This window comes from Anabrus simplex, chromosome 4 (genome assembly GCF_040414725.1).
Source record: "Anabrus simplex isolate iqAnaSimp1 chromosome 4, ASM4041472v1, whole genome shotgun sequence".
NCBI classification, from domain to species: Eukaryota; Metazoa; Arthropoda; class Insecta; order Orthoptera; family Tettigoniidae; genus Anabrus; species Anabrus simplex.
In genome coordinates this window covers 348,147,177-348,172,997 of record NC_090268.1, presented here as the reverse complement: position 1 = coordinate 348,172,997, position 25,821 = coordinate 348,147,177, and the positions used below count along the sequence as shown (strand labels likewise).

Genomic DNA, 25,821 nt, shown 5'->3' with positions numbered 1-25,821 from the left:
CTATTGGCTGAAGCCTTATGTTTATATTTTTTTTTTTTGCTAGTGGCTTTATGTCGCATCAACACAGATAGGTCTTACGGCGACGATGGGAGAGGAAAGGTCTAGGAGTGGGAAAGAAGCGGCTGTGGCCTTAATTAAGGTACAACCCAGCATTTGCCTGGTGTGAAAACAGGAAACCACGGAAAACCATCTTCAGGGCTGCCGACAGTGGGGTTCGAACCCACTATCTCCCGGATGCGAGCTCACAGCTGCGGCCCCCTAACCGCACGGCCAACTCGCCCAGTGCCTTATGTTTAAGACCAGTGGATTATTAAACACTGTCTTCCGGTCACACACTTTGACCATGAATTATTCAGAGATTACACTTATCCATGTATGAGAGAATGACTGGCTGCCATCTTGAACAGGGCATCATTTCACGAATACCTGGTACTGGTTTGGAATTTGGATCGAGTAGCCCTTCATGGGGCGTTTGCAGCATATACTTGGTTGAAACATTTTAAAAGCATCTTTTCTAACTCTGGAAATTTTCCTTCACACACCCGTTCCCTTTTTCCATGTCTGTTGTCCTCATAGGCACTTCCATATTTGTTGCAACTGCTCACTATATTGTGTTTAAAGGTCAAGGTGCAAGTTTCACCATTACCACCTTCCCTTTTTCCATGTCTGTTGTCCTCATAGGCACTTCCACATTTGTTGCAACTGCTCACTATATTGTGTTTAAAGGTGAAGGTGCAAGTTTCACCATTAGCACCAACTCTACGTGCTTAAGATGCGTATGCCTATCCTCTTCCTGAAAGATTTAAATTTTGCCTTCAATAGTAAGCGATTTCAAGACTTTCTTCTTATCCATAACTGGGCTATCATAAGACAAATATCTGTACCACGCTATAAACATCTCACAATTATGTTCCTAATCTTTAAGCAGGCAATTGCACGACATATTTATTCACTACCCTTCATTGTACAACTCGACCTAATAAATTTCTATCTTCTTACTGGAATGCGCAATAAAAGCAAAAACAGGTTCATTGTGTTATCCAGGCATTCCAGCAAACAAAACTGAGCTTTTCTGAAGATAACAGCTTATTGCCCAAAGGTGCTATTTACCCTGTGAAGTTCAGGAATTTAAAGATTTTTCCTTTTATTATGCAACTTTCCCTGATCTGCCTCTGATGACAAGGGCTGTGTTGGTGTTGGAAGTCACATTCCACACACAACAGATGAAAAATAACATTTTCAGGGCTGGAAAGAATGTGAACACACTAAGTGGTAACAGCAAAAAATCGTTACACGACAAGTGAGATATTTTTATATAGATGTAATGAGAATTAATTTGTGAGAGAGAAACTGTCTCAATGAGGGACGGTGGTGGTGGTGGTGGTGGTGGTGATGATTTGTTAATGCACTGATTAACTTTCACTCTATATTTGTTGGTGAAGTCAAAATAAGCACATTTCATGAATACGGAAGTTCAGAAGCAGATGATAAATCACTCTAAAGCCTGGACAAATCCAGAAAATAATAAATAAAATAAGGCAAGTACTTCAAGTACTTCAGTCAAAAGGCATGGAGCCATTTTTTGCAAGTGCTCTGGTAACATGTGAAAAATCCAAGATTTCTTCCAACCAGAATGCCACGTATACCATCTAATCTTCAACAGTATCAGGTGAAAATCATACAAAATAAGAAATGTACCTCTTGATTTGTAACCTTCAGTAGAGATGTTGTTCCTGTAATAAAATAAGTTATCCATTAAGAGTTCATTAGTTGCATTGATAGATCACAGAAAGAATGTCGCTGATGAACATTATGTTGACTACCTCAGTTAACCAAGGAATGATTCAATACCAAACTCTTTAGAAACTATTTTCACTTTCCATTAATCCTGCTCAGTCAAAACAAAAAACCAATACTAACAAGAAACACTGGACCGATTATCAGACTCCTCCAACTTATGTTGAAAACATAAACGCTTGGGATATAGATAGAGCACGATATAGCATTGAGTAAAATTATAATCGGGAGGGATGTAAACAGTCTCTTAAGTTCATTGTGAAGTGGTTATACTGCCATTTTGACCCACAACAACTTGGCTATGAACATGGACATTCTCATGGTTTTCGATTTGGACGTTGTTATAATAGGTTGTGTACCTGATCTTGTTATCTTTTGTTATGTTTCTTATATTTTATCATGAAAGTTTATGCTTATTAATTAATCTGTTGACAGTGCAAGTGAAATTTACTCAGTGTAGCTGTATCTTGTGCTTCGTGAATAAATAAATTAGTAAGGTAAAGTGTGACTTCTGTCAAACTTTTCACTGGATGACAATATTGATATTGTTGCCATTCAGGAAATGTATGAACAGTTCTGATATACAGCAGAGATTGCATTCCTGGATATACTGCACTTCCCATATGATATCACGAGGTGTATATTGTAAGTCATATATAACTGTAAAAAAAAAAAAAAAAAAAGAGGCCTCCTGGATTTCAGAAAATGTGGAACAAATTAACTTATATGTTGTCCAGTTGTCACAAAACTGTAAAACATTATCTTTACATAACATGTCTACAAAACATCTGACATACCCACATGTTGTCAAATCCCATACTTGACAAGGATTGGTCACCATAAATTTTGGAAGTATTCCAACAGTGATGAAAGTGGAAATATGCTCATAGAATGGACTGAAGAAAATCATCCTTCTTTAATCTTCGATATAAAACAAGGTACCTGTGGGTAAACTGCCTGGAGCAAGGATTCAAATCATAACCTTTGCTTTGTAAGTTGGAATGAAAATAGCAGTCTTACGAAAACCATAAGAAAAGTAACAAACAATGAAGAAGAGTGCAATTGATCCACCTTTTTCAATACAAAGTATGCTGCTAATTTAAAATTACAACATTATTTATAATTATATGTAATCTCAGTTCAATATGGACCAACAACATAAAATTCATAACCCTTTATGATGTAGCTTACCAGGCAAAACAGAAAGCCTATCAATATCTAGGCCTTAAATTAAAGATAGCCAAATTATGCAAATAGTTTAAGTATGGCTGATGATGACCCCGAGTAGGGTTGAAACTAGTCCCATGTAATGTAAATACACGCATTGTAAATTCTCTTAGCACAGAGAATTTAGAAGAGATTATTTAGTGTCTTAATGTTTCACAATCTTTGGATAGTAGTTTATATCACAATAATAATTATTAAATTAATGTCATATGGTCCACCTTTTTCAATACTATATTGTAATGGTTATAGCGTCCGCCATGCCAACTTGCAATGGGCCGGGCTTGTCACCATATTGGCCCACCTGCTTACGCTTCAACCGCACCAATCACGAGCAAGACATAAGTGCTAGACCGGCCCCCTCTCTCTTCTGTCCGTGGTCGCGCCGCATAGGACGATGGAAATAACAAGACGATTAATCTGGAGGTTCCTGGATACATCTAGCATCTGAACTGTTCTGGAAGGGCCAGCACAGGTATATAAGAGAGTGACTTGCCTGGAGTTAGTGAGAGTGAGATTGAGTTTGCTGGTGTGAGTTAGCGACGAGTGCAGTCAGTAATAGCCTGGGATGAGGTGTCAGCCTGATGGAGTATCTGCCTGTTGGAGCCGAGGTCTCGTTCCTGTTTCCCTGATGTAGTGTGTGTGAGTCTCTTGGGGCCGGCTGCTGTAGAAGAACCTGTAGAAGAACGTGTGCAGACTGCGAACGGAGTTCGATGGATTGACTGAACAGCGGATATTATCCCGAGCTGCAAGACTGACGTGTAGGCTGTGGACCGTGACAGCGCTAACAAGTGTGACTGAGCGAGTATAGTGTAAATAACCAAAGACTCTCTGTATGTGTCATTATAGATCAGGGGTAGCCACTAACCTTAATTCTGGGAGCTGCAAATTTAGGAGACAAAATTGGGAGTTGTTTAGAAAATGGTTTATTAAATGAAGACACGTTTTTTATTTTATAACAAATGAAGGAACATTTATTTTCTACAATGCACAGAACATTATTGTTCAGGTACACATCAGGGAATGAGATTTTACTTTTGAGAAGTGGTTTTTCGAGTGCTCATTTTTGCTGTTAGTTTTTTTGAAATCTGGCTGATAATTGGTAAGCGCAGTTCGCACAAGTTCACTTAAATGTTCATCAGTTAGTTCAGATCTATTTTTAGATTTAATAAATTTAAGCATCAAGTACAGAGATTCACACACATAAGTAGATAGATAGATAAAGCCTTTATTTTCTGTGGCGAAGTTAGGGCTCTTGACCCTTTCTTACACTTAACCACACACATATTGTTATTATTCCAAAGTAGTCTCAAAGACTGAGATAAGTCTCTTGGCACACTCTTTTGTTAGTGTGCATTTTTCTTCTGGAACATTCTTCCAAAATTCTACGGTAGAAACGCCACTTTGTTTGAGTCCTTTTATTTCTTCATCCTCTTGCAGTTCTAGTTGCTCCAATTCTACAGCTGCTCTATGCTTTATTATTGGTGATGAGACTGGACAGTTATCGCCGACAACATCAACAGAAAAATGATTTTCCAGGAATGAAAATGAAGGTTGAAGTGATCTCAAATCATTAAATCTGCCATTGATTTTTTTCAGCAAGGCCAGACATTTTACTCATGTAATCTTCAGTTTCCATCTGACCGTCAGGAAGGCTTTCAGTGATTTTCTTCAAACATTTGAAGTGAGAAAATCTTTTAGTCTGAAGGTCTTTCCCAAAAAGCTTTAACTTGCTATGAAAGCTAAATACAGTCTGTGCCAAATCAGAAATAAGTTTTTCTTTTCCTTGTGAAGATATGTTCAGCACTTTTAAATGTTGGACCACATCTGTAAAAAAGGCCAAATCTAGCAACCACCGGGGGTCATTAAGTTCATGGAATGATTTTCCATTTTCTTCCTGAAACTGTTTGACTGGATCAACTAATTCAAAAAATCTGCCAAGAACATTGCTTACTGATAGCCGTCTTACTAAGCAGTACCAAGATACATCAGAAAACACATCATTATTCATATCTTCTATAAAATATTTGAACTGTCGGTGTGTTTTGGCACATAAGTGAATACAGTTCACAATTTTTAGAACTACCTGCATAATATGCGGCTACTGAAAATATTTTGCTGACAAATGTTCTCTGTGAATAATACAATGTACAGGTAGGAGATCAGGAGATGATGTGTCAACATTTAAAAGCCCAATAAGCCCTTATTTCATGCCAGACATAGATGGTGCACCATCGCCGTGAAGTGGCAGCCAAGAAAGAAAAGAGAAAGGTGTTGACATCGGAAGCCCACCCTTTGTTTGGATATGAGCCAGCGGCTTAAGTCTAGGAAAAGCTTCTTGAGAGTAACCGAAACACTTGCAGGAACAGCGCAGCAAGCAAGAATTCAAGAATGGCGCATCGGGAGTCAACATACGAGGATCAGTCAATGGATGACCCCAAAAGAGTAACTCCCTCCTGGCCATGTCACAGATTGGGTGAATTGGAGAGCACTGAACAGACTGCGCTCTGGTGTTACGCGGTGCAGGGTAAACCAGAAGAAATGGGGTTTCGAAGTGGACAGTACCTTGTGTGTATGTGGAGAAGAGCAGACCACAGCCCATTTGCTGCAATGCAGTTCATGCCCATTCAGCTGCACAACAGAAGACCTGGTTAAAGCGAAGCCAAATGCACTTGATATTGCAAGGTTTTGGGCTCACATAGTTTAATGTGGCTCTTCGCCATTGGAGTATTTACATTATGTTTTATGTTTTTCCTTATCTTTAATTTTAAACTTATGTATGCTTCTGACACGATATAAATAAATAACAATGCTGACAATATTACCGATAGGCACTGAGGTTTTCTATAAAACACCATCCAGGGCTTCTTTAATGTCACAACCACGAGTAGTATCCTTCAAAGTAACCAGGTCTTCCACCACCTGCAAGTTCTTTGACACATACCTCACAGTTATGGCTAGTTGTGGTTTATCTTTGATATCAGTAGACTCGTCCAGAGCCAGACTTACTGCTGAGCACTCGCTTAGTTTCTAAATTGTGTAAAATATCCGCACTAATAACAGAAACTCGCCTCTCGATCTTAGTGTTTGTGGAATTGGTCAGTAATCCTTTAATTACGGAGGGGATTTTTTTCTTTGTTTCGTGCTGTACGTCATTCTGAATGTTGACTGGAAGGGTTTGTATGGCCGTCTCTGTTTCTGCTAAAGTTTGTATTAATACTTGTCTGTTATCGACATGAATATGTCGAACACAACATTTACAGAACAAGAACTACAATTATTAAGCAAAGGGCCTAATCTCAATTGGCATACTACTTTTACTTTGTGCTTTTTAAAGATGTTGGTGACTTTGTAAATTTGTTTGTTGAACGTAAAGATAGAAAGGGAGGAGTTGTTTTGTTTATATTTTCTCAAAGTGGTAGAGGGGCGATAATTATATTTATTGATTACTTTTTCAATAAAGGAACTGTTGTATCCATTAGATTTAGCTCTATTACGAATGGTGTTCAACTCATTTTTGAGGTCTCTTTTAGACATTGGAACACTGAAGGCTTGGTACACCATGCTGTTGTACGCTGCTGGTTTTTGAATTTGGAGGTGTGAAGAATCCTGATGGATTGTAGTGACTGTTTGGGTGGGTTTTCTGAAATTATCTTATGTAGCTTGGGTGCCTGATAATAGTTAAGTCTAAAAAATTAATTTTCAGTTCAATTTCAGATTTAAGTGTGAATTATTTTATATGCGGGTCAATGTTATTTAGATTAATGAGGGTGGTAGCAGCGTCTGTGATGCTCTCATCCGTAATTACTATGGTGTCAACTACATATCTTGCCCAGAAAAGGATGTTGTCAAAGTTATTATTATTATTATCATCAATTTTGGTGTGTTCCAAAAAAATCCAAGTAAATCTTGGCTAAGATACCGAAGGCTGGCAATCCCACACCCAGTCCTTCTTGTTGATAAATAACATTATTGAACGTGAAATAATTCTTGCTTATAACTAGAGGCATGATTTTTTCGCATTAACGATAAACGCGACAAAAAAATTATTTTGAAGCGATTTTGCTATATCTTTACGAATCATATGTTTCTGGTTAAGAAAATATGGATATTATGTTCGCGAATTAAAGCGGTAAGGCCATTTTAAAGCAAAATTCAATTATTTCACGATAAGTGCGATATTACAGTGAAATCTGTAGTGAATAACAAACTTGACATTTTGTTCCAAGATCATGTATGAAAAGAAAAGGAAGAGCGAACAAAGATTCATCAACACGAAAGAAATATGTTATCATTAATGTTCTGGAAAATCTCTTTAAGACATGGCATCAAAGAAAAGGGATTGGTTCCAGGCTTCTTGTCAAACGAAATGTTTGGAATGTTGTTCTTGTGGTGGCTGGTAATCCCACCTAAGCCTGTATCCTCACGGCATTGTACAATCCTGGAATCCCTAAAGACGTCTACAAGCAGCACAACTGACTGGTGTATTTCCGCTTCGTGGTCAGGTAAAATTAAGAAAGTGATCAGACAGTAGTGAAGATGGGTCGCTCGACAAGTGTTAGAGTGCACAGCAGAGCTAAACAGTTTGCGAGTGAAGGTTTATACATTTCGGAAAGCAATATTTTAATGTGTAAATTTTGTAATGTTCGTATCGAGTGGGAGAAAAAAGATAATGTCTCAAAACATTGTTTGAAAAATAAGGAACAGTCAGAACGTTAATTTAGCACTCCAACAGTGAAACGGCAGGCAACAATAGAACTCACATTAGATACGCAAAAGAAAGCTAAGAGTGAAAAAATAGAATTTATTCATGAAACAACAGCGATGCTACTCAAAGCCAACATCCCGCTGGAGATGGTAAACGACCCTGCAGTCCAGAAATGGCTTCAAAAGTATGTACCAGGTATGTACAGTCTATCAATTAAACCTCCACAATCAATGATCAGTGACAGTAAGACTAGGTTTTCTAGGGCCGCTATTAGCCGTGGGCGACTAGTGGCGCAACTAGTTGCTCTGGCGAGTCACGGACCATTGGATCAAATGGAGCCTATTAGCTGCGGGCGACTAGTGGTGCAACTGAGCAACTAGTTGCCAGCCGTCATCTGAACCGGCAACTGCTCTGGCGACTTTTAGTTGCTCAAATGCGTGACGGGGCATTGAGTAAATATAGCCTATTAGCTGTGGGCGACTAGTGGTGCAACTAGTCACCCGATGTACCTCCCCGCGCATACGGAAACGTCACTCAAGTTTGTGTTCTCACACCAGTTTGATGTAATGCGGAAGATGGAACGCAACTGAGTCAGCGATCCACCTAACCATTACCTTTCTTCATTACCTTGTTTGGAGTCATGTTGTGGTAGAGTGAATATTTTACTTATTGTGATAGTTTATTTATTGAACATGGAGATATCAAATAAACTATAACAGCAAATGAAGGAGATGGCAAAAATTATTTGAAAGTCAAATAAATACTGAGGACCATTTCTGAGGTAGAATGAAAACCAGTCACTTGGGATTCTAGAACTAAAGCTTAACACTGACAAAATAGAAACACTGAATTCTTGGAACAGCATTTTAAAGAACTTTATTGCAGAATTCGAAGCAAAACCCGTAGGTGAGAAGAATACTCTAGGTGAGTATTATATTTTCTTTTGCTAGTGGCTTTACGTCACACCGACACAGACAGGTCTTATGGCGACGATGGGATAGGAAAGGGCTAGGAGTTGGAAGGAAGCGGCCGTGGCCTTACTTAAGGTACGGCTCCAGCATTTGCCTGGTGTGAAAATGGGAAACCACGGAAAACCAGTGGGATTCGAACCCACTATCTCCCGGATACAAGCTCACAGCTGCGTGCTCCTAACCGCACGGCCAACTCGCCCGGTATGTGAGTATTATAAAACGTTTACTACTCTTCTAAGGAAATATGTAATACCCATAACAATTATATAATCGTTTACATTTACAAGTACCATTGATTTATTATATGGCTATAATTAGTGAATTACAGCTCAGCTAGGAAACACTTGTTTAGTCTTGTGTCGTTTCCCGTTATTTCTTCTTTTATGAAGCGGAGCAATTCGTAAAATGACGACTTTGACATGTGCAGGTAATTGAAAAATTTACTGTCATCCTCATTTAGATCGTCACACAATATATAATATATTCCTTTAGTTAGTCGAGAAACAAATATAGGATATTTCCGCATTTTTCTAACCCTTCAATTTTTCCTTTTCAATAGAAGAGCAAGAAGAAGTAGTTCTTCGTAGGATGCCATTCTCTCAACTGACTATTTACCGGTATGAACCAAGCAATTATTCACAAGTTGCGCCACTGATCACCTGGTACTTAAATCCTCTGGCAACTAGTTGCGCCACTAGTCACCCACGGATAATAGCGGCCTAAGACCTCTTTCTGATAAAAATTTTTCTTTTTTCTATTGGTTAGGATCTGGAGACCTTCCCACAGCCAACCAACAACAATACGTCCCCCGTTGTTCAAACGAAGTACTAGCAAGCATCAAACAGTCTTTGGAAGGGAAAATGGACTTGGCTCTTATCTGCGACAAAACTACCGACTCTTCAGGCTGCTGTGTGTTCGCAATCTTGATCAAAACTCAACATCCAGTACCTGAACAAGAAATATTTTTGTTAGAATGTGCGTTTCTAGATGCTGCGAACAGCAGAACGCGTTTTCAAGCAATCCTGCACGTTTTGCATAATTTTGAAATTAACCATGAGAATGTAAAGTATATGATAACTGATTCCATCCCGTATATGTTAAAATGTTGTGATCTGCTTAAGGAAATTATAGGAGAACATTTATTTTACACCACTTGTTGGGCTTATAAAGTCAGTTTTTTGGTGATATCCTGCAAAAGAATTTGAAAGAACTTAATGCCATTGTGTCAAAAACAAAGAACTGTTTTCATATGTCAAGGAAAATCAAACACATGTTTCGTTCATACCTAGACGAAAACTTCCCAGATACGTCAATTTCACTGCACCCCGAGCCTGTGTTGAGTAGATGGGGAAGATGATTTAAAGCTGCCTCTTACATACTGTACATGCAAATGTAGATATCCTCCACTCATTTTTCAATCAGTTGTCACTGAAACCTGTACCAGTGGTAAACTGGTTGGCAGAAATGGAAGATGCCAGATTTTGCTACCTGGTAAAATCCCAAGCAACATTTGTTTTTGAAAATTGCAAGTTTATTGCAGACGTTGTTTTGGAATTAGAAGGGTCTAATTATCCATATTCTCACTTGCTTGTTTCGAAAATAACAGAACTGAAAGATAGAATGAATGTAATTGCTTCTGGCCATGTTGGTGAACTAGTTAGTAAGATTATTGAAGGGTTTAGTGAATCGTTACAAAGTGAAGCGACTCTTCTCTTCCGAAATGTTAGTGTCTTAGTTGTAAAGAAAATTGAAAAGCACATGTCCCCAAGTGATGCTAACATTTTATTTGGACTTTTGAATGATTTGTTTCATCCAACTAATGTAATTCAACAAACTATACAAATGTTTCATCACCGAGTGAAAAAGTACAAAAATTGTCTGGCTTTAAAATGTTGAAGCAGTCCGATATTATTGCTGGGTACCTTGCTTTTAAAGATATACTGCAAAAACAAATTTAAGAAAATCCCAGTCAACAAGTTGAAATAATTCAGTCACTCCTAGCTTTAAAATTAATGCACCTGAAATTTGCAAATTCTGTTTTAAAGTCTATTTGGGTTTCCTGTTCATCCGTTGATGCAGAGCGATATTTTTCGAAGTACAATTTGATTGTCAATGACCTGAGATGACTACTGAAAGATAGCTCCACTGTAACATGTAAAGGAATGGGTAGGATGGCCCAATGATACTGTAATGTAAGTGCTATGTAATCATAATCAGGAATAAAATGAAATAATATTGGATGCTTACTAGTAATTTATACATCTACCATTCATATAAATAATTCAGAACCACAATAATGAAACCTTTAATGATTAATTTTTAAAATTTCATTAAAGCGAAATTAAAGCAATACGGCAATATCTATTTCACAAAATAACGCGAAAATTAGTATCCTTCTCGTGAAATCGTTAAAAAATTAATGTGAAAAAATCATGCCTCTACTTACAACTAATTTAAGCATAGACATGAAATCCTGTATTTCTAATATACTTAGGCTGCTGTATTTGCTTAAATTGTTTTGAATGATGGGGTATACCTTGGAGATTTGTATGCTAGGATACATGTTTACAATATCGAATGAGTGGAGAGAAGGATTGGATTGAACGTTAAACTTCTTAAATTTATTGTTCAATTCTTTAGTGTTGTTGACGGATTTGTTCGACAAAAAATTATAGTTCCTTGTTAAAAACCTTTGAATAAATTGTGATGCTTTATATAACAGATTTGGTCTATAGTAAATGATCGGGCGAATGGGATTGCCAGTTTTGTGTATCTTGCTTCATGCATACAGATCAATATTTTAACCCAAATCATAATCGTAATGATATTTCAGAAAAGCCAAATATCCTATTTGACCTAATTCCCATTTTTGGAAACGCCAAACCAACAAGTCATAATTCAGTTTTTCATAATATTCACAGCACCTTTCCTCAGCAGCCATCTCTTTTCCCACATTCTTCGGCCCCGCCTTAATTCCCCCCTTCTCCTCCTCTCTTTTCCCTGACCTCTACCCTTGCCCTGCCCCTTCCTTTTCCTTTCAATCTCACAACTGTTAGTATGAGGCACACAACAATACACCATGCACCACATACTGCAACGAGAGGTAAGTCTCATATAATCTATGCCATTTGACTAACACGCTCGCTCTCTCTCCTTCTATTCATTGATATTATTTATCATTTATTCAGGTTAACTTCATGGACACCGCAATGAATTGCGAATTTATACCAGCCACAAATTAAGAATGTGTCAGTTTTAACCATATCTTCATGTCGTCCTGACAATGGCCAACAGCATTTCAGCATATTTTTAACAAGCACTACGGGAACATTTCATTTTATTTACATTAGTCGATGTGGAAACACCATCTAGCAGTTGTGCGTCAGCTGGTAGTTATTTACAGTGGCATCCATACTGCTAACACCACTCAAGTAGATTTGGTGATTGATGATCTGACTACAAAATCAACATTTACCAGTTCCCATTTTGTAATTGAAATTGTAATGATTAGCAGTGATGGAACTAACAATTCTATGAATATCAATACAACAAAGAGTCTGAATGATGAGCATACTCCAGATGCTAAGAATTTAGAGCCAAATTTATTTTTCAGATTTTACACGTGGTTCATCTGAGATTTTAATGTTAATTGTGTGTGTGTACATTAGTCTTCATGTCAATTGTGTGTTTTTACATTTGTTTAGTTATTAGATGTAGTACATTAAGGCTGAAGACGGCCAGCCAAGGCTGAAACTAGTCCCTAGTTTAGTAATGTAATTCAATAATAGTGAATAATATAGTATTGAAAAAGGTGAACCATATGACATTAATTTAATAATTATTATTGTGATCACAATTCAATACAGATCAAAACCGTGAAGTTTATATCCTATGAGTAGTTTATATGTCTCTGGAAATATGTGATGCACGTATTGCAAAAAGGTCGACCTTGTTGTAAACAGAAATGGCAGTGTGGAGAGAGGTGGCTTGCATTACGGATGATGAGATACTGTATTTGTTGGATGAATGTGTTGATTTAGGAGGTTATACTGATGAAAGTGATAGCTACAGCAGTGGTAGAAGTGATTTTTAAATAGAAATCAAAAGATATGAAGATGAGAAGTGTGAAATACTGGAAGATAATGGACTACCGATGGCAAAGACAGCTCATTGAATTAACGCTATGCCAGTACAATGGTCTAATAATTTGGATTATATCACACCTGATCCTTTCACTGAAGATCACAGTGTTTTCCACAACTGATTGGTAGGATCACATGAGTTTTTCACTGTATTTTGAACACAACTTTTTCAACTTTCGGCAGGCAATACAAGCCAGTACGCAAAAATGAAGCAACAAAATAAAGGGGATCAAAAGTGGGAACCTAAAAGTGAAGAAGAAATTAGGACTTACTTTGGAATATGGGTATATTTGTTCCACCAGAAATTAATGATTTCTTCTTGAGTGATGTGGTATCTTACTCTTTGATATCAAATTGCATGACTGTAGGTAGATTTCAGAAACTAAATCAGTATTTTCGTTTAAGTGGCCCTGATAAATGTGTGACCGATAAAAATGATCCCACATGACTGTCTTTACAAAGCCAGGCGTGTTCTAAATGTAATAAATAAATAAATATTGTGAGATTTATAAACCTGGCTGTGGTTTAGCCATTGATGAAGCCATTAAGGGTCGGCATAGATTATGGCAGTACGTAAGCTTCAAACTTCGGATTATTGCTACCTCTGAGAGAGAGAGAGGGAGGGAGGGGGAGCCAGCAATTTAGTCATGGGTGAAAGAGTGTTGCTATGAGTTCGTGTGAAAAATGTTCAGGTAAAAACCATCATGTATATTTTGATAATCTGTTTTCCTCAGTTACTCTGATGACGCCGATATATATATGCACGCAGAAATACCAGAATCAACAGGAAAGATTAGCCATTAGCCTTCGGAGCTCAGAAACCCAAAGAAACAAGCTGAAGTAAGGTGAATGCAGGAAATTTTTGAGTGATGATAAAACAGTCTATTAAGTAGACTAGCGGGGCAAGTAACCAGTCAATTATTGTCTACTAATGCCGGAGCAAAAAATATGTAAGGATAAAGAGAACAAGAACATTTCATCACCAATAGCTCGCATTAACTACACAAAATGGGGGACCAGTGTTGCTCACGTCCGTAGGTTTAACCTGAAGATACCCTATACGTGTCCCCTGGGTGGTGCTAAGCGAGCAACAGCCTTTTGGCGGCCAAACAATCTTAGCGATCTCCTGGCCAATTTACATATCAATACCATGAGGAAATCTAACACAAACAGTCCTTCTAAGGACTCACACTTCAGAAGAATTGGACCTGGTATCCATATGTTATGCCTTTGCTATCAGGATGTAGTGTTTACGGTGCACTATGTCTTCTGGTATTGGCTAGAATAAATTTGTTACTTTCATTGACTTGTCTCAGTCTCATCCTTGGCTTTGACAATATGAAAGTGACCGAGGTATGAGCGATGCCAGTAATGCCATTCCTTATGCAGCCAGTCCCTGTTATGAATGGTGTGAAAATATCGCTCATAGGGTCGGTTGGTGCATGCATTTCAGTGGGCTTGGCAGACTGATATGCAATAGCAACTTCTGGCTCAGTGAGGAAAGCAACGGGAAACTACCTCACTCCTCACTTCCCTAGTATGCCTCTTCAGTGACACCTAGGCTATCTATGACAGCTGTTGGTGGAGCTGTAGAGGATCAAACCAGCCTTCGGGCTGAATACCTAACATACATCCATATGTTACAGATCAATGTGGAAGGCATAAGCAGAGCAAAGGGAGAATACTTATCTAAAATTGCTCTAGAAAACAACATTGACGTAACTGCCATTCAAGAAACGCACACAGAAGATATAGGCCAACTAAACTCAAGAGGAAATATTCCAGGATATGATCTCATAGGGGCAACATATCACAAGATGTATGGTATAGCTACATATGTTCACAATACTATAGAGAATGCCTATCTGATTTCTACTAACACCAACGATGACATCCACACCGTTGTCATAGATGTAAGTGGGACAAAAATCATAAATGTTTACAAACCACCTGCTGTTCAGTAGCCTCCTTCCGTAGTCCCAATTTACCCACATCCATCTGTTTATCTTGGTGATTTCAATAGTCATCACACCGAATGGAAATATAGTGTTAATGACGACAATGGCAAAGCTCTGGTCACCTGGGCCGACGCACATCACATGCATCTTATTTTTGATGCGAAAGACTTGTCTACTTTTAGATCAGCTTCATGGAAACGGGACTACAACCCTGATTTATGCTTTGTATCAATGGATGATAACTGTCTGCCCATACCAACATCACGCAAAGTCCTACGTGCCTTTCCTCACAGTCAACACAGACCAATCATTATTGAAACAAGTGTGAAAGTGCCCATTATCACTTCTACTCCACAATTGCGATGGAATTTCCAAAAGGCAAACTGGCCTGAATTTTCTGAGAACCCTGACAAATGTCTGGGTTGGATTCCACCTGTTAGTGAAAATTATGAGAGATTTGTGGGTGCAGTGACCAGTATAGCAAAAAAGTTTATTCCTAGAGGTTTTAGGAAGGAGTATATTCCTGGATAGAGTGAAGTCAGCAAAAAATTATATGAAGAGTTCCTCACAACTGGTGACCATGAAATATCAAATGAACTACTGCACAATGTCTCAAGAAGACAGAAATGGATTGAAACCGTCGAGAATATCAACTTCAAACACTCAAGCAGGAAAGCATGGTCCCTTCTTCGAAAACTGGGAGGTGGAAACAAAATATCACGTGATAACAGTACCATCGGTCCAGATACTATAGCCTCACACATGGTGTCAACATCAAAAGCACCCAAGCAAAGAGATTACACCATCAAGATTAAACGAGAGCTCAAAGTCTTAAAAGCAAAGTGTCAGGAGGATAATGAAGTATCTTGTCCATTCACGTCAGAGGACATCTCAAAGGCACTAAAAGATGTTAAGAAGGGTAAAGCTCCAGGCTTTGATGGTGTCCACCCAGAATTCCTGCTTCATTGTGGAAAATATGCAAAAGTATGGCTTGCACGCTTTTTCTCTGATATCCTGCAAACAGGGAACATACCTCCTGCACTTAAAAGAACAAAGGTTATCGCCATATTGAAACCAGGCAAACCAAATGACTTACCTCAAAGTTACAGACCTATTGCACTACTCAGTGCAGTGTATAAGCTACTGGAAAGACTTCTGTACAACAGGATAAGCTCTATAATTCTTGAACAAGTACCTATGGAACAAGCTGGATTTCGACCAAATCGCAGCTGTGTCGATCAAGTACTATCACTGACCACCCACACTGAAGCCGGATTCCAGAAAAGACTTAAGACATCAGTTGCATTCATTGACCTGACATCTGCTTACGACACTGTCTGGAGGTATGGCATGATCTATAAACTCCTACGCACAATACCTTGTAAAGGAATAGCCAGACTTGTGGATAACATGTTAATGAATCGCAGATTCCAAGTAATTTTGGGAAACACCATCAGTAATAAAAAGAAACTTGACAATGGGCTGCCTCAAGGCTCCATCTTGGCCCCACTTCTCTTCAGCCTCTATATCTCTGACATGACTGCAACCATATCAAGAAAGTTTGGTTATGCAGATGACTGGGCAATTGCTATTCAGGATAGACAAATCGAAAACACAGAACATACCCTAACTACTGACTTATGCACTCTTGAAGAATACTTCCGAAAATGGAGGCTGAAGCCAAATCCAAACAAAACTACAGTGACATGTTTCCACTTATGCAATAAGCTAGCTAATCGTGAACTAGAAGTGTACCTGGGTAAAAATCGCTTGACCCACACCAATGAAGCAAACTATCTGGGAATCACATTAGATAGAACCCTCTCCTTCAAGAAACACCTGAAGAAAACGGCTGAAAAACTGAAGTCTAGAAACAACATACTTCAGAAACTGTGTGGCACTACATGGGGTTCGTCAGCTGACATTTTACGCACCACCGCCCTCAGTCTGGTCTACTCAACAGCTGAGTACTGTTCTCCAGTGTGGCTCAATAGCAGCTATACCAAACTTGTCGATGCCCAATTGAATCAGGCAATGAGAATTGTATCTGGCACAGTAAAATCAACACCTACATTCTGGTTACCAGCACTGAGTCACATTCCACCAGCGGAACTTAAAACGAAAACATGCCTTACTCCGGGAGTATAAGAAGATAAATGCAAACGACCAGCTACCAATACACCAGGACGACATTGCTGCTGAAGCCAGGCGTTTACGTTCGCGGAACCCCTCCATCCGGACAGCAAGACACCTGGTGAACAATAATTTCAACCTCTTACAAACCTGGAAGGATGAATTAGTAAAAAAGTTCCATGTCAGCTGAAAGACATCACAACACCACCAAGTGGCTTTCACCTACCCCGGAAAACATGGTCAACACTGAACAGGATAAGAACAAACCATGGCAGATGTGCAGATCTTCTCTACAAGTGGGGACATATACCTTCGCCAGAATGCAGTTGTGGTGCTCCCAGACAGACCATACGGCACATAGTGAATGACTGCCCGATGTATACCTATAGTGGCAACTTCAGTGACTTTGTGGAAGCAGGTCCAGCTGTAATAGACTTTATTAACAACTTGAAAGTCAAACTGTAAATAATGTAAATATGTATTTTTTTTTTTCTGACTAATATTGATACGTACAGCCAAACGCTAAATAAATAAACTACACAAAATAAATAGGAGGTGTTGATTTGTCAGACTTATTTTGTGCCTATTATGATTTAGGTAGGATATCAAAGAAATGGTGGAAATTTCTTGTAAATGCTATCCTGAACATCACCATAACACACACAGTTTTTTCTGTTTTCTGAAACAAACCAAACCAAACATCAAAGCATTATTACTTCCACCTGTAGTCACTAAGTGGCACACAACCTGGTGGAAAAAAAAAAAAATGTGCATATACCTTGGATGGTTATATAAACCATGTATAATTTGTATTATAATGAAAACAACCTTTTCCAAACCAAAAATGTCCTTAAAAATAAAAATGATATATTCATCATCATCATATACCCTCCAGCACAGGACAGGGTGGTGTTGAACGAGTCTTCACCATCGTTGCCTGTCCGGAAATCCCTCCTCTTTCACCACAGACTCCCAATTCCCTCCTCTTCTCTCCACATATTTCAACTGGTGTAGCCATCTCTTCCTCAGTCTTCCCACTGACCTTCCTTCAACCCTTCTTTCTAGGCATACATGTAGTGTTCTTGTGTCAGGCATTCATTTTAGATGTCCATACCAGGTTAATCACAAAGTCCTTAGTTTCTCTTCTATTTAGTCCACTTCCTGTTGGAATTCTGATGTCATCAGTCCTTACATGGTCCTTGCATGTTTCTTGGAGGGTAGTTTGCAGAAACTTAATTTTGCATGCTTGCAGTTTAATAACTTCTTTCTCTTTCAGTTTACATGTATTTAGACTGCATGTGAGAATGGGTACAAAGTATGACATACAGAGTTATCTCTGTTCTCATGGGCACCTTGTTATCCCACAGTAGATGTATGACGAGGTTGTAGAAGTTGGAACTGCTAGCCATTCTGTTTACTGTTTCTCTATCTGCAGTTCCCCTGTTGGAAATCATGCTGCCTAGGCATTGAATGTTTTTACCTTCAAGCTTTATGTGGCAGCCACTATCATTCCTACACATTTTTAGAACAACAGTTTTTGTTGTGCTGTCATCAGATACTGTTTGAACTTCGTTACTCATTCATCCAGCCTAGTCTGTATCTGTACACTCCCCCCCCCCCCTCTCTCTCTCTCCAGATAGCTACATCGTCAGCAAACAATGTGTGTAGTTCACCATCTCATACTGTTTTCAAGTTTTTAAGAATACTGTCCATGACAGTAACGAATAGCGATTGTGAGAGTGTGCTCCTTGTTGGACACCCCGTGTAGTGTTATACCATTCCGAAAGGCCCAACAAGCACACAGCTGCTCCAGTTGCGGTACAGCATCTAGACCTTGCTTATGAGATAGTCAGGCTCTTCCAGTTCTCTGAGGCACTTCCATATGACTGGTCTAAGCACCCTATCGTATGCCTTTTCTCGAGCTACGGCTACACTTAGGTCTTTCCCTCTCCCAGTGCTGCTCCATTAGAGTTGAACACAGCCGGGAAGGCGGTTTCACACCTTCGACTGTGCAGAGAGAGAGACAGAAGTATGAGATGCGGAGAGGCCAAGCTGCTTTCTCATAACAGCACCGACAGCAAAAGCATAGGTACAATACTATATATATTAATCCAGTCATATATTTAATTCCAAGGTGATGAACTATATTTTTGGGGGACTTAAAAGTTTCGTGAAAGTCAAAATTAATTTTTAACATCAAATACCAAGAAAGTGTTGAGAGGAATTTTTGAGATATTAAGGAGGATAAATGGAAGTTAAGGAAGATGGAAAGTGAAAAGTAGCAATGTATAAAGATAGAGACATACATTACTGAGGCATTTCCAAGCACCATAGAAACTTAAAACTAGGTACCACAGAATCTGATACGCCCACGATACCTAGAAAAATCAAAAATGCCCAAAACTCCCCGAGCAGACCGAGCTGGGGAGGTTCAAATTTGCAGCTCAGGAGCAAAACAGCTACACTTATACTGTATTAGTACTGAGAAACAGTAAAGTCCTGATTTTATAATATGACCAAAAAAACTAATAAAGAATAAAACCAGTAATTAAATAAATAAAAAATTAAAACTATAACAAATGAAATTAATAAATAACTTTTTTCCATAACTTGTTATTCTCTGCACTATTCCCAGGCTGATACCACACGTGAATGCTGTCTTCTTTTGAGGCATGGCAACATTGCGTTCCTCACCTTCCTCGTCTCTCATCACCTGCTGCTGCATGCTTGCAAAGTATAAATACACTCCAAATGCAATTTCATTCATTTCTCGATCCAATACTTGCCGCTTTTCTCTTCCTGGATACATCTTTCTAAATATTTCCAAATAAAATTCTCAAAACATCCACCTGAGACCCACACAAACAAGCATCTGTTACTGAACTAATTCTATTGACTCAGCAGAAGATGCATCATACTACAAAGTGCGCAAATACTACTGCACAACACTCTCCAAACCGCCTTCCCGGCTGTGTTCCACTCTAACATCCTAAGGGTGAAGATCAGTCTGTTGCTCTTCTAATGGCTCTATCCATCCTGTTCTTTTTCTAGGACAGGTTCTAACACTGCTTGCAGTCTGGTTTCAATAAAAACAAATCCATTAATTTCATGTATGGTAATACAATATGATAATTTTAGTTTTTGCTGTTGGTTCACTTTTAGTTAATAGGTTTGTATTTGCATTTGTAGTACATTACATATTGTGTGGTTAAATGTAAGAGAGGACCTTACTGTCCTAATTGCAACACTAATTAAAAGACAGCTAATGCTACTATGTGTCGGCCCCATGGTGTAGGGGTAGCATGCCTGCCTCTTACCCAGAGGTGCCAGGTTTGATACTCAGCCAGGTCAGGGATCTTTACCTGGATCTGAGGGCTGGTTCGAGGTCCACTCAGCCTACGTGATTAGAATTGAGCAGCTATCTGATGGTGAGTTAGCGGCCCCGGTCTAGAAAGCCAAGAATAACGGCCGAGAGGATTTGTTGTACCTACCACACGACACCTCGCAATCTCCAGACCTTCGGGCTGACCAGCTGTCGCTTGGTAGGCCAAGGCCCTTCGGAGCTGTAGTGCCATGGGGGCGGGGTACTGCTACTATGTAAATAAAGGGATAGTAATGTTTCTTCAGTCCTCTGGAATCTGATTTTCACATCATATTGCTCTCAAAGTTGTGTATAGCCACTGCAATGCACTCCCAGTATACCTGATCTCAACTGATTTATTCCTTTCCATCTTTTTTAGTGCAATTTCCACCTCTTCAGAAGTTTCTTACTCATTCAAAAGTGTATTAAAATAGGTCTCCATTTCGTTTCTAATCTCTTGTTCGCTCCTGACAATTTTCCCAGTAACTGTTTCTAGAGCTGTGATGTCCTCTTTTGTCAGATCTCTTGCTTTTAACCTGGCTGTACAGCATCTTCATGTTACCTTTACTATATATTATATTCAAATTATTGTAAATTTTCCAAATGATTTAAATCTATCTGAATTAATCTGCCCTATTTTGGTTAGTAAATGTTTAATTTTCCTTTGCCATAGTATTACACACATTCCTCATAAAAATTATCCCAGAGTAGTAATTTTATACTTACAACTGTTCGAACGTTGGCTCTACAGATCTCGAGGTGTAAAGAAAGAAAAAGATGTCTGGAAAGTTGCATGCGAGCACCTTTAAAGATCCAAGGGAGAGGGTTAATGAATTAGGAATCAGGAAAAGCATAGTAAATGATAGACTGTGCAACCAAAAATACTTAGAGAGGCCAACAAAACAAAATGGTGCAATTTTGCCTTTAAAAAAATCATGTTGCACGTGTTTGTCTGGATCAACAGTCCATAGACTGGTTTGATGCAATCTCCATGCCATTCTATCCTGTAATAACCTTTTCATTTCTAAGTAACTACTACATCCTAAACCTACTCTAATCTGTTTGTCATATTCATACTTCGGTCAACTCTACCATTCTTACTGTCTACATGTTCCTAAAAAACCAACTGAACAAGTCCTGGGTATCCTGTCATTCTACCTCTTCTTTTGGTTGAACACAAAATAAGTAAAAGATTGCTTTAAATAAATTATGTTTTGAGAGTTAAGATGATTTTATTGGTACAGTATTACCCCGCATTTACATTCCCGGCTTTTATGTTTTCCCATCTTTTACAACATTTTTTGTTGGTCCGCTGAGATTTCCTATGCTCACAATGTATTAAAATCCTCAAATTTACGTTTGCGACATTTTATGCTTCACGCCATTTGAGAGGAAAAAATTCAAGGTAAAATGGCGTCACAACTAACCTAAAACACTTTGAGTAACCATGGCATGACGGCCAAATCAAACAACCATGGTCTATAAGAACTCTTAGAACCCTCAGTATTGAACTTTGCTCTTTGATATCAGGTGTTTTCCACTACGTCCTAAACCTTATTTTCAAATTCGAGAACGATAAAGTGCCCATTAATCTTTCGAGAAGAAGAAGAAATCTGACAAGTTGAATTAACAAAACCGTCAAGGAGATATCAGATGTTTGCTCTTTTGCTAAGTACAGTATAAGCCACAAGAAGGAGATGTTATCAAGTGATTCAGTGTTTGTCTTGCCTGAGTTCATTATTTCACGGTTATTGTTTTACATGTGTGTTTGTTGTTGGAGTTGTTAAAGTTATTGTTGCTGATTCATCACATTTACTGTATTTTTATTTTTTGTTACTTTTTTTTGTTCTTGTTATGTGAGTCGAGCGGTCAGAGTGAATTGCTGTGATTTTCCTTTCCCGTCGTGTGTATTTGTTAGTCCTTTGTTATTGCTTTATTGTTTTCCTGCTATCAATCAATCAATACTGATCTGCATTTAGGGCAGTCGCCCAGGTGGCAGATTCCCTATTTGTTGTTTTCCTAGCCTTTTCCTAAATGATTTCAAAGAAATTGGAAATTTATTGAACATCTCTCTTGGTAAGTTATTCCAATCCCTAACTCCCCTTCCTATAAATGAATATTTGCCCCAGTTTGTCCTCTTGAATTCCAACTTTATCTTCATATTGTGATCTTTCCTACTTTTATAAACGCCATTCAAACTTATTCGTCTACTAATGTCATTCCACGCCATCTCTCCGCTGACAGCCCGGAACATACCACTTAGTCGAGCAGCTCTTCTTCTTTCTCTCAATTCTTCCCAACCCAAACATTGCAACATTTTTGTAACGCTACTCTTTTGTCGGAAATCGCCCAGAACAAATCGAGCTGCTTTTCTTTGGATTTTTTCCAGTTCTTGAATCAGGTAATCCTGGTGAGGGTCCCATACACTGGAACCGTACTCTAGTTGGGGTCTTACCAGAGACTTATATGCACTCTCCTTTACATCCTTACTACAACCCCTAAACACCCTCATAACCATGTGCAGAGATCTGTACCCTTTATTTACAATCCCATTTATGTGATTACCCCAATGAAGATCTTTCCTTATATTAACACCTAGATACTTACAATGATCCCCAAAAGGAACTTTCATCCCATCAACGCAGTAATTAAAACTGAGAGGACTTTTCCTACTTGTAAAACTCACAACCTGACTTTTAACCCCGTTTCTCAACATACCATTGCCTGCTGTCCATCTCACAACATTTTCGAGGTCACGTTGCAGTTGCTCACAATCTTGTAACTTATTTATCACTCTATAGAGAATAACATCATCCGCAAAAAGCCTTACCTCCGATTCCACTCCTTTACTCATATCATTTATATATATAAGAAAACATAAAGGTCCGATAATACTGCCTTGAGGAATTCCCCTCTTAATTATTACAGGGTCAGATAAAGCTTCACCTACTCTAATTCTCTGAGATCTATTTTCTAGAAATATAGCAACCCATTCAGTCACTCTTTTGTCTAGTCCAATAGCACTCATTTTTGCCAGTAGTCTCCCATGATCCACCCTATCAAATGCTTTAGACAGGTCAATCGCGATACAGTCCATTTGACCTCCTGAATCCAAGATATCTGCTATATCTTGCTGGAATCCTACAAGTTGAGCTTCAGTGGAATAACCTTTCCTAAAACCGAATTGCCTTCTATCGAACCAGTTATTAATTTCACAAACATGTCTAATATAATCAGAAAGAATGCCTTCCCAAAGCTTACATACAATGCATGTCAAACTTACTGGCCTGTAATTTTCAGCTTTATGTCTATCACCCTTTCCTTTATACACAGGGGCAACTATAGCAACTCTCCATTCATCTGGTATAGCTCCTCCGACCAAACAATAATCAAATAAGTACTTCAGATATGGTACTATATCCCAACCCATTGTCTTTCGTATATCCCCAGAAATCTGATCAATTCCAGTCGCTTTTCTAGTTTTTAACTTTTGTATCTTATTGTAAATGTCATTGTTATCATATGTAAATTTTATTACTTCTTTGGCCTTAGTCTCCTCCTCTATCTCGACATTATCCTTGTAACCAACAATCTTTACATACTGCTGACTGAATACTTCTGCCTTTTGAAGATCCTCACATACACACTCCCCTTGTTCATTAATTATTCCTGGAATGTCCTTCTTGGAACCTGTTTCTGCCTTAAAATACCTATACATACCCTTCCATTTTTCACTAAAATTCGTATGACTGCCAATTATGCTTGCCATCATATTATCCTTAGCTGCCTTCTTTGCTAGATTCAATTTTCTAGTAAGTTCCTTCAATTGGGAACATGCATCATTTTCAAAAATATTTTTTTTGAAAAGTACACCAATGAAATAGTACGTAAACGTATTACATTGTGGTATGTTGCCTTGTTTTATACCATTAAAAAATTATTTAATAGTGCCTTTCCGCAAGGCGAGTGAAACGGCCTCTGACGTAAGCGGCGCGCTGTGACGTCACGATCCAGTACCGCATGGAGCTCTACCAGCCGTTGTGCATCAGCCGTTGCTAAAAGCCGATTGTTTATTACTCATGATCGCGAATAACTTCGAAATGACAGAAGAAAGGTTCAAAACAGCACAGTCAGACAATCTACCATGTGTAGATGTCATCATTCTTGAAAAATGTGACTTTTGTGGCCGCAGAAATTAGCGGATAACAAGCAAGTTTGTAAGTGGCGTCTTTTATATACGTGCAATATACTGTAACCCATAGTATTAGGATAACAACGAACCTGGATAGATATCACATCACTTTCAACATTTCCTTCTAGACTGATTCCCCTATTAAAGAATAACATTACATTTTCGGGCTTTCAGCATTAGTAAAGTAAGAAATCGGATTTCAGCACTAACATAAACATATAGGTAGCATTATAGTACTAGTCCGCTTCTGTGATGTAGTGGTTAATGTGTGCCACTCCCGGAGGCCCGGTTTCGATTCCCGGCTCTGCCATGAAAGTTGAAAACAAATAGTACGAGGGTTGGAACGGGGTCTACTCAGCCTCGGGAGGTCAACTTTGTAGAAGGGTTTCGAATCGCACCTCAGCCATCCTCGAAGTGGTTTTTCGTATTTTCCTACTTCTCCTCCAGGCACCTAAGGCCACGGCCGTTTCCTTCCCTCTTCCTTGTCTATCCCTTCCGATCCTCCCATCCTCCAACAAGGCCCCTGTTGAGCATAACAGGTGAGGCCGCCTGGGCGAGGTAATGGCCCTCCTCACCAGTTTCATCACCATACTCAAAGTCTCACATTCCAGGACACTGCCCTTGAAGTGGTAGAGGTGAAATCCCTCGCTGAGTCCGAGAGAAAACCAACCCTGAAGGATAAACTGATTAAGAAAGAAAGAAAGAAAGAAGGAAAGAAAGAAAGAAAGAAAGAAAGAAAGATCATAGTACTGTAGGTCTATAACCTATCATTTCTGAAAAAATATATATTTATGGTTGGGGCAACTGGCCTACCCACTTCCGGGGCCCATGAAAGAGAATTAAATATCTTTGTGGAGGGAAAAAGTTAAACATGATAAAGATAAATATGACTTCATCTAGTTTTCACAAGTTGGGCTGAGTGGTTCAGACGGTTGAGGTGCTGGCCTTCTGACCCCAACTTGGCAAGTTCGATCCTGGTTCAGTCCGGTGGTAGTTGAAGGTGCTCAAATACGTCAGCCTCGTGTCGGTAGATTTACTGGCACGTAAAAGAACTCCTTCAGGACTAAATTCCTGCACATCGGCGTCTCCGAAAATCGTAGAAGTAGTTAGCTGGGCGTGAAGCCAATAACATTAATTACATTTGGCTTTTAACAAGCTGAGCATATCAGGAAAGAAAAGTGTCCTGGTGACATTTTAGTCGCTCAATACAGGAAAGTCTTTGGGTGCTGTGACTTTTTTTTTTTGTTTTTGTTTTTGCTGTTTGCTTTACGTCACACCGTCACATATAGGTCTTATGGCGACGATGGGACAGGAAAGGCCTAGGAATGGGAACAA

General features: G+C 38.9%; 1 protein-coding gene across 5 annotated transcripts in view; it reads right to left on the bottom strand.

Annotated features, from left to right (window-relative positions):
• The window catches only part of Prp4k (Pre-mRNA processing factor 4 kinase), a 355,103-nt gene that overhangs the window by 30,778 nt on the left and 298,504 nt on the right, over window positions 1–25,821 (bottom strand). Inside the window, exon 20 of one of the 5 annotated variants that reach the window (XR_010859852.2) lies at window positions 1,679–1,733. The exons of 3 other annotated variants lie outside the window; for them this stretch is intronic. The gene's annotated coding sequence lies outside the window, so the exon portion shown is untranslated. Of the gene's footprint in view, window positions 1–1,678; window positions 1,734–9,552; window positions 9,649–25,821 lie in introns of those variants that run through there. One more of the 5 variants, XR_011018051.1, reaches the window with a different exon arrangement.